Source organism: Myxine glutinosa, chromosome 1 (genome assembly GCF_964187855.1).
Source record: "Myxine glutinosa chromosome 1, kmMyxGlut1.1, whole genome shotgun sequence".
Lineage (NCBI taxonomy): Eukaryota > Metazoa > Chordata > Myxini > Myxiniformes > Myxinidae > Myxine > Myxine glutinosa.
The window spans coordinates 95,737,988-95,743,987 of NC_136261.1; the positions used below are offsets into that span (position 1 = coordinate 95,737,988).

At 42.6% G+C, this 6,000-nt stretch overlaps 1 protein-coding gene across 1 annotated transcript in view; it reads right to left on the reverse strand.

The window, feature by feature from the left end:
- Positions 1-4,788, reverse strand: part of LOC137426622 (cyclic nucleotide-gated channel alpha-3-like) — a 75,281-nt gene extending 70,493 nt beyond the window's left edge. Inside the window, exon 1 of the mRNA XM_068115330.2 lies at positions 4,689-4,788. The gene's annotated coding sequence lies outside the window, so the exon portion shown is untranslated. The remainder of the gene's footprint in view (positions 1-4,688) is intronic.
- Positions 4,789-6,000: the final 1,212 nt, after the last annotated feature.

The window sequence follows — 6,000 nt, forward strand, 5'->3', positions numbered from 1 at the left end:
AATATACAGCACAGTATTGTATTGCATACAAGTATTTAACATTTTGTGTTATTTACCCCCAAAACCATTCCATAATATTTCAAGTGCTTATTGTATGTCTGCGAGCATGATATCTGACAAGCGTTACGCCTAGGTCCCCCGTCGGTGAAGTGATGCGAGTTGACAAAGTGGAAGACGCAAGGCGGCCATCTTGGATTTTGACGTGGTGACCCAATTTTCAATAGCGTTCTCCCTTATGCGTAGATACACCCACACACCAGATTAGAAGTTAGTAGTTCGTTTATTTTTCAAGATATTTCGCTCAAGGTTCAGACATATATATATGTATGTATGTATGTATGTATGTATGTATGTATGTATGTATGTATGTATGTATGTATGTATGTATGTATGTATATATATATATATATATATATATATATATATATATATATATATATATTTATATATATATATATATATATATATATATATATATATATATATATATTGTTGTGGAAATGAGAATGTTTTTTTTTATTGTGGTGTAACGTATGGTAAAATCTCACCCTCCTTCCTCCCATTTGTTGTTGTGTAAAGGTCAAAGGGCGTTCCCGTAGTTATTTCACAAACACCCACGTAGCTAATAATAGATTTCCTCCCTGTTGACAGTTAATCTTTATTCTGTGTATTAGGTTAAGGCCTTGTCTTCCATTAACTTGACACTCCATTGCACTGAATTACATAAGATAGATCCCCTTTCAATTCCCTCAATGCCTCTATTGCCAACTGCATTGCCGCCATTACGGCGTGGTCGGCTCGGAGAAGAAAGGCGTTTCTCCACCTCGTCATGAGAAGGAGGAGTGAGCCAGCCCCCGATCAACCAACCAAGGATGAGGGGTTTGGCCTGAGAGGGCGGAGAGAGAGCGTTCGAGGAGGTTCGCAAAAGTTCCATGGGGGTGGTTATATATAACCCGTCGCCCGAAGCAGTCCACCGGAGCCCAGGGAGTCCCTCGAAGCAGTCCACCGGAGCCCAGGGAGTCCTTCGAAGCATTCCTTCAAAGCTGAACCAACCGCAAACCAAACCGCAAACCGCAAACCAAAGCTGAACCAAAGCAAAGCTGAACCAAAGGCAAAGCCTTCAAAGCTGAACCAACCGCAGCCGAGTCCACCGCAGCTGGGTGGAGATGAGCTTTAGCGGCGGTTCGACCCGCGGCAGCGAAGCAACGCCGCCGTGCGAACGAAAGTGTGGAGAGTCGGCGGCTGCTCACTCCCGGCCCGGCCGTTCTCCTGCCCCAGCTGAACCTTCCTCTCTCCTTCCAGTCCTTGATTCCTCCCATTCCATCCTTCTGTGTACGTGAGTTTGTTCTGTGTGTCTTGTCCTGGGGATTAAGTTAAGCCTGCAGTAGTTAAGCTAAGTTTCACTGTGTCGCCTTGCCTCTTCTGTTTTTATTTTATTACCTTTCCTCCTCCTTGGTTTCTTTTGGTTGTAAATAGTAAATAAATTATATTCGTATTTCCACCCTTTTCTTGGTTTTCCTCTTCTTCACATCCATCGTCTTTGTGTTTTCCAAATTGAACATCTGTGGCGCGATTTTGGCCAACGTTTCAGGAATCGGGTTAGTCGGGGTAACTGTTCGGGTCGCGGCCGCCATCCGCTCGGCAATTAACATCCTAGCCGCGTCCGTAACAATATATATATATATATATATATATATATATATATATATATATATATATATATATATATATTGTTGTGGATATGAGAATTGTGTTTTTTTATTATTATTGCTTTATTCTGGACCCTCCTGCCTCCAGTCTGTTGTATAAAGGTCAAAGGGCGTTCCCGTAGTTAGTTCCATAAAGCATACATGAAGGACACTATAATATCCCTGTTCAGTAGTTTATTTCCTTATTCTGTGTATTAGGTTAAGGTTTTGTCTTCCATTAAAATGACACTCCATTGCACCAAGTGAAATAAGATAGATTCCCTTTCATGCCCCATTCCCACTCCCAAAACTTCTACTGCCAACTACAATAGCCGCCATTAAGCATGTGCTCAGCTCGGGGAAGAAGGGCGTGCCCGCCCATCGTCATCAAGGGCGGAGCCAGAGGGTCGTGCCGACCAATCAGGGCCGAGGCGAGCTGACCGATGGGCGTGTCCTGAAGGCCGGCGGCTTGATCGCCTGAGGCGCTATAAAAGCGCGCGCGCAAGAAGCGAAAGTGTGGTTGGACTGAGTACGAGAGGAGTTGAGTAAGGGATCCCTACAAGAGCAGCTTCAGCCACAGCAGCAGCAGCCACAGCAGCAGCAGCCACAGCAACAGCAGCCACAGCAGCTTCAGCCACAGCAGCTTGAGGCCTTGACGGCAGTTCTTGAGCAGGGCCGCGAAGGAACGGCGGCTGCTAAACACGCCGATCGTGCTGCAGTACCCGTGGACCTTCCTCTCCCTCCAGCCATCCACCTCCTGCCAGTCCTATCATCATTCCCCGCGTGAGTCTGTCTTTTGTTTGTTCTGTCCTGGGTTAATTAAGACTGTAGGTAAGCTAGCATTGCACTGTGTCTCTAATATCTTCTGTAAATTATTTTATTATCCTTCCTTCTCCTTGGTTACTTTTGGTTGTATATAGTAAATAAATTATATTTGTATTCCTTACCCTTTGTCTTTCTTCTTCTTCACATCCTTCGCTTTAGTCTTTTCCCCATTGAATATCTGTGGCGCGATTTTGGCCAACGTTCAGAAATCGGGTTAGTCGGGGTAACTGTTCGGCCGCGGCGCCATCCGCTCGGCAAACAACATCTTGTCCGCGGTCCGTAACAATATATATATATATATATACAGTGAAACCTTGACTTACAAGTGCACCAACTTACGAGTTTTCCGAGATACGAGCCGTCGCTCGGGCGGTTTTTTGCTTTGAGATGCGAGCCGAGATCTGAGTTACGAGCTTACGCCACCCGCCACTAGGTGGCCCAACGAGCGTTCCGGTCACGTGGTTATCTTGCCGTGCAAGCATCTCTGCCGTATATCGCTGCTGCTTTGTTTTCGCATGTTGGTTATTTTGGAAAATTTCTTAGTTTTAACCATGGGTCCTAAGAAATTGAGTGCCAAGGGCAGTACTGAGAAGAAGAAGAGGATGATGTGCTTGGATATAAAACACGCAATCGTCGAAAAACATGAGCGAGGTGTGCGTGTTGTCGACTTGGCGAGGCAGTACGATCGAAACATTTTGAAAGGGAGGAAGAAACAAACCTCGTTGGACAGGTTTTTATTGAAACGCCCTGCAAGTGAAAGCGAGGAAAGTGTGGCGAAAAAGGCAAAAGTCATCTCCTCCACCTCCGCCAGCATCTTCGTCTGATCTTCAAGGTAAATACACTTAATAAAACCAGTTTATTTCTTTACATTGTGGCGGACACGGAAGCTCACTGGCGTGGTGACATCATTCCGCGCACCAAGTGGGCGGGGGCCACGCCGAGGGGTAGGCGTGGCCTCAGGATATACACCGGGCGCGCAGCCCGGAGCGCGCCAGTGTTACAGTGAGCTCTTGAATAAAGACTCTTACAAATTACCGCGTTGTCCGCTTCCTCCTTGTTTACAAGCAGCGCGCGTAACGCCGCTTATTATGTACAGTATATACGAGGTCGTGCTTGTTTATACATTATTTGTTATTTATAAAGTACATTTTTCTTATTTAAAAACACGTAACAAAAAAAATTGGTGTGGTTTTTTGGGGGCTGGAACGGATTAATAGCATTTCAATGCATTTTAATGGGGAAATTTAATTTGAGAAACGAGCAAATTGAGTTACGAGCTCGGTCACAGAACGAATTAAACTCGTAAGTCAAGGTTTCACTGTATGTATGTATATATATATATATATATATATATATATATATATATATATATATATATATATATATATATATATATATATATATATATATATATGGTGGCGGCCATCTTGTATTTTGACGTGGCGACCCAATTTTCAATAGGGTTCTTCCTTATGCCGAGATACACCCACACCAGATTAGAAGTTGGTACTTCGCTTATTTTTCAAGATATTCCGCTCACAATGTTCAGACATACATGGCGGTGGCCATCTTGGATTTTGACGTGGGTTGCACCCACAGACCAAATTAGAATTCGGTCCTTCGCTTACGCACGCACAAGTACGCACGGACGGACGGACGCACGGACGGGAAAACCATAGTCCCCCTTTCGCTCCGCGGTGCGACGTGGGACGTGGGACAAAAACGTTATGGACGGATTTGGACAAAACTTTGTGGACATGTTGGGTGTGTAACAAGGATGACTCGATTCAATTTCGGTGAAGATCCAGATCCGAGAATTTTACAAGTGATTCTTCATCATTGAGAGATGGGGTCAAAACAACATACAGTATAGCATGATATCTCAAAACGTTGCGGCCAGATTCGTACAAAACCTGGTGGATGAGTTGGTTAGGCGAGAACAACAAGTCGATTAGATTTCGGTTCAAGTCTGGATCCAGATCCGGCCAGTCAGTGGGATACAAACCGTGAACTGTTCAGCCTGGCGGAGGTTTGCGTTCTTTCGAGTGCTGTTCCAGTATTGTATATGTTAACAGCATAAAATGCATTTAATCTTGAAAAGACCATTCCTTTCACAAAAGGTAAATATATCATGTTTCCTGCAGGTGGGCGTGTAGGCCATTCAGACAATCATACCTGTGCTGAAGAAAGAGCAGAATTAGGAGCCGAAAGGAGTGGAATCGCCGCACTTCATTGGCTCTTTACACTCTCACCTCACTCTTCCACGAGTCTTGTTCTTATGGAGAAAATAAATTGTTAATGTTCAACAGCCAATCCTGGACAAATCACCTGTTTGTGAAAATACCTGCTGGAGATGGTTCACTTGCACTCTTCCCTCCAGGGCTTCAATCTCACATCAGCTATCCCCACCTCATCCCTTCGACCATCTTGTCTCACCCTATTAACTCTACCTTGTTTACAGGTTAATTTTCTCCCATCTCCTTTGTTAGTAGTTCAGTCCTTTGCTTGTGTTCAACTGTGGCCTGCCACTTTGTTGCCTTTTTACTATGTTATCTCGCTTTCCCATGAACCTAAATCTTGTATAAAATTTATTTAAATGCCAATACAATTACATGGAAATAGCAACCTTCTTCTCGAGGTAACAATTACAGAATGCCACAGCTCTTTTAAAGCCATGCCTGAAAGTATAACTGCAGCAAAGTGTGCCCTGAGCATGATGTATACGAAATTAGGAAAAAAATACCATTCAATATTCCAAGTTCTTGTTTTTCAAATTAGGTTTTGAAGTACGAATGTTACCATGGCAGTTGCCACATGCTGATCACGTGACATCAATTACCTTGAGAGCACTCTGCTCACCATGGTGACAACAAATCCGACAGGCTTTTGTCGTTTTGTTTCGCTATTACTGTGGTTTGTTTGATCAAGCAGTGACCAGTTCATTCATCGTATTATTACTATTTAAAAGAAAAACAATTTAGCAATTCCCGTCTTTGCTAAATGATCCATAGAGCAGGTAGATTTTGATACAAAAAAAAAATCCAGAAAATCGTTAATACATTAGTCATCAAAGACACACGCGTGGTCCCATTTATAATCAAACGGTTATTTCACATGATCATATAATCAAACGGTTATTTCACATGATCATATAATCAAACGGTTATTTCACATGATCATATAATCAAATGGTTATGTCACATGATCATATAATCAAACGGTTATTTCACATGATCCTACAATCAAACGGTTATTTCACATGATCATATAATCAAACGGTTATTTCACATGATCATATAATCAAACGGTTATTTCACATCATATAATCAAACGGTTATGTCACATGATCATATAATCAAACGGTTATTTCACATGATCATATAATCAAACGGTTATTTCACATGATCATATAATCAAACGGTTATTTCACATGATCATATAATCAAACGGTTATTTCACATGATCATATAATCAAACGGTTATTTCA